Here is a 4,047-nt window from a genome sequence, read left to right as displayed (position 1 = left end):
CAGGTCACGTGAGCTGCCAGAATCAGACTGGCAGCTGCCCCCAGCCACTGGCAGGTCACATGACCTGTCAGTGGCGGCTCCTGCCAGCCAGTTGAAGATTGAACCCCCTCTCGAAATAGGCGTAAGTGAAGACGACAATTTTGTTGCGACTGTGCTAACCGCTGTGATCCCTGAAGAACCCCGGTGAATCGTTGTCATTTCAGATCACCTCAGCAGTCCGGTGACACACCCCCTGTGAAAAGCCTCGCTTGGATGGTCAATGGCCGTGAGACTTCGGCGCACGGTATGTTGTCGTACATATACTGTTATCAGCACGGCGAGCAGCCAACCGTTGTTTGCACTGCATCGAAACTGACAGCGAGTGAGTGTTCGTATAAATTGCTGCTTGGGTTTTTTACGATATCAGCAAGCTTTTGGCAGCTATTGCGCGCAGGATTAATTAGACGTCAGTCAGATAAACACGCGGGAGCGGCGTGCGTTGCGTTTCCGTTTCTCCCAGCGGCTAAATACCGGACGGCTAGCGGCTATGCTAATGCTAAAGGTTAATGAACAGCCAGTGGGGTTTTTTTCCCAGAGATAACTACGTGCGAATGAAACGATTGTGTTTATCGTGATATTTACATATGTTCAAGAATAATGCAGAAACTTTGGTTTTGTAATGAGACCCTGTTGTCTGTGTTGATCCCGTCAATTGCGGCTTTCTATCTTTGTCGTGTAAAAATAGCGTTGAGTTGTAGCTCTTAAACGGATTTGGCGACGGCTCGTCGTGGTTTCTCCGCGATCAGGAGGCATCTTGACACAGGTACTGGTCAGAACTGTCACTGCTTGACTTTAATAGTTTCTCTTTGGTAACAGATTGTGTTTTTTATGGATGTTTAGCTGGCTCGGCTAGTAGGAGACAGTGCTGGAATGAACCTGCGCTTGGTTTGTGTTGTCAAGAAGAACTGAAACTGACAAGGGAACCCATCAGGAAGTTAATGTCGTTAATACAATCTAAAATGTTGGTGTTTAGTTTTATTTTTGCTGTTTTATTGTATATAAAACTGGTGTTGCATTCAAATGCATTTTTATGTACTTATGTGTCACTTGTATTTGTGGCTAGTTTGAGGTCGGCATCCCATCCTTTGAATTTGCTTATGTTCCGTTTAATAAATAAAGTGATAACAGTGGTGCAATTATGCTTATGACACACATGTCGTGTGTAGATGAATGAAGTAGAGCGGAAGGGAGTTGTACACGTGAAACACGGTTCATGTCTCAGATTGCAGGTCGTTGCCAGTGGTGAGATCGCTAAACACAACACAAGACATTCTTATGCGCCGTCACACACAGGACTAGCTTTATATGTCTTTTAACTTTGCATTTACACTTGATTTACCGGGGATATACCAAATAAACAAGCTTTTGTTCTGATAAATAACGTTAGCAGTTTTTCAGGTGCAGGTATGAAGTCTCTGTTCCTGTCCATTAGTGCGCCATGTTCTCACTGCGGCAGCCGAGAGTCTGCGGCCGTCTGGTGCATTAGCGACCTTAACCCTATAAAGCCTGACGTGTGAAATAATAGTCAGAAAAATCTATTGTTTTGAAATGGAACATATTATTGAACCTTTCGACAAAATCTAAAAAAAAAAGTTTGCTCGTATGTTTTATGTTTTGTATCGTGTTTGATACATCATAGCTCAGATAATTGTATTATATAGGCCTATATGGAGCTCACATTTGAGGAAGAAAAACAAGTTTATTCAGAAGCCCAAACTGTGCAAAAATATGCACTTTTGTGCACATGTTGTTATTTATGTTAGTTGTTGTCTGTTGTTAATTACAAAAAGATGAAATTCTGATAGCTTGTAATGTAAGATGAGATAATAATAATGTCTGAGACTTGTTATAGCACTTGCATATCTTTGCTCTTTTGTTGATTTTGATTGCTTCCATTGTCCTATTTGTAAGTCGCGTTGGATAAAAACGTCTGCTAAATGTAAATGTAAATTAGTGAGGTCTTTATAAACGGTCACTCAATATTTTGCTCTATATCTCCTAATATGTCTTAAAGGCGCAATAGGTGATTGTCTTCAGAAACATTTTTTGTTATGCTGGTTGAAAGTCTCTTCACATCCCGATAGCAATCATTAAGTTAAGTGGTCTAAATGTATTTATATGTATTTATATATTATGTGGAAGGCGTAGAACCAAGAAATGTTCATCTAATCCAAACGCTCGGGCTTTCCTACCTGCCTGTCAACATATGTATTTGCATACCTCTGCGCATCCTGTTCGCGCAGACAGGATACGTCATGCAGACAGACAGAGCGAGAATGGCAGGCAAACATCAACAACTGACCTTACTTCCTGGTATTGCAGTCCTTTTACTAACTGTACTATAAAGTTTTCTCACCGGTTACTAACACATAATGTATTGTAGTAATGTTGTCTCTGGTCGTCTGGTCTGTGTGTGCGTTCATGCGCTCAGGGGGCGTGGCTTTGGACAGCGATTGCAGGGAGGGTTGGACGTTCGCTTTCAGTGCTATCAGGCTAAAGTTAGCATTTTCCAAGATCTCCTACTGCACCTTTAAGATAATATTTTAAGGTTTAGTTTTATGATCAAAGGTCTGTAGTTTTCATTATGAGGACATACACTGCAATAGAAAAATACAATGATGATTAAGTGATGTACAAAAATCTTGCTCAAAGGCTTGTATCATGTTTGATGCTTGTTTTATCACCCTTTTTTTATGCTGTATGGATAATCAAGTAAAGTTGCTTCAGTCAAGTAAATGTTTATCTTGAAATGTTACTAACAATATAAAAGTTATTCTTACATTTACTTTATAAAATAATTAAACATTTGACAGTTTACTACAACCTAAAGGTGGACAGTTTTAGAATTATACTAAAAGGTCTTTTACTTCTCAAGGCATGTGGCAGATTGTGTAAAACAGTTTTTTTTTTTTTAGCAAAGTTTTGTTCATGTTGATCATTTAGTAGCCTTAAGAAATGTACCAATTATGTTGCCTAGGCTTTTTAGGGTTAAGGGGATGGTTCAGCCTAGAGCCCGACCGATATATCGTTTAGCCGATATTATCGGCCGATATGAGCCTGTCGCCGATATATCGGTATCGGTGAATATGCCGCCGATATGAAAAACATTTTCCGATAGCCGCCGGGGTTCGGGAGTTACGGGTGGTTAAATTCGCGGTCCGGTGCCGACCGATCTAGTGATCCGGGGGGGCTACCGACGCGTGGAGGGTGGCGTTCGAGAGAGCTCCTCGAGCTGAAGGGATCCCCCGGATTTGGTGGAGATCCGCCGGCGCATTTGCGAGATAGTGACACCAGCCAACACTTTCACTTCAGTAAGGAGGTCTCTTGTTCAGGCAACAGCATTCAAGCGTTGGCTTATTCGACCGTAAGTGCCCTGCGAAGTGGACTTCACATGATACACAAGACGTTACATTCAAAGGGCATTAAAGTGCGCGAGATGTGAATTTAAATTTATTTACAGAGGTATATTATTTCACACTTCTCTAGTAAGTTTCGTCTGTGTGTGAAGACTGGGGATGTAACGATTAACCGCGAGCCGGTTGGAAATCGATTCAAATATGTGACGATTCAAATCGGTTGAGAAGCTAAACCAATCAACTTTTGACTGGTACTTTACTATAATATACACAAAGAATATCGGCCGATATATCGATATATTTTACTCCCTAATTTGGTATCGGCCCCAAAAAACCCATATCGGTCGGGCTCTAGTTCAGCCTATACTCACCCTGTCATTCTGACCAACTTATATAGTTCAGGGCTCCAGACTGCGACCAAATGGTCGCATTTTGTGACCATTTTTTCTGCCTGTGCGACTAAATTTTGTGAGCGGTCGCACTGGCGCGACCACCGCGTTGTTCAACTCATAAGCGCTGTCATTTCTGTTGCATTTGAGAAACATCAAACGGCAAACAAAACTGAAAGCATAATGAAACCGCGCTACTTGTTTGAACAGCGCAGCGCTTCGAGTGTAGAGCCTGGTTTATACTCGCCGCGTCAGCACGAGCG

At 41.9% G+C, this 4,047-nt stretch overlaps 1 protein-coding gene across 2 annotated transcripts in view; it reads left to right on the top strand.

The window, feature by feature from the left end:
• Positions 1 to 106: 106 nt before the first annotated feature.
• Positions 107 to 4,047, top strand: part of LOC107717572 (TGF-beta-activated kinase 1 and MAP3K7-binding protein 3-like) — a 16,159-nt gene continuing 12,218 nt past the window's right edge. For both annotated transcript variants that reach the window (XM_016524372.1, XM_016524374.1), the window contains exon 1: positions 107 to 283. The gene's annotated coding sequence lies outside the window, so the exon portion shown is untranslated. The remainder of the gene's footprint in view (positions 284 to 4,047) is intronic.

The sequence above is a fragment of the Sinocyclocheilus rhinocerous genome, unplaced genomic scaffold (genome assembly GCF_001515625.1).
Source record: "Sinocyclocheilus rhinocerous isolate Xijiao unplaced genomic scaffold, SAMN03320098_v1.1 scaffold813, whole genome shotgun sequence".
Lineage (NCBI taxonomy): Eukaryota > Metazoa > Chordata > Actinopteri > Cypriniformes > Cyprinidae > Sinocyclocheilus > Sinocyclocheilus rhinocerous.
The sequence above is the reverse complement of the archived record's forward strand: the minus strand, read 5'-3'. Positions and strand labels throughout refer to the sequence as shown.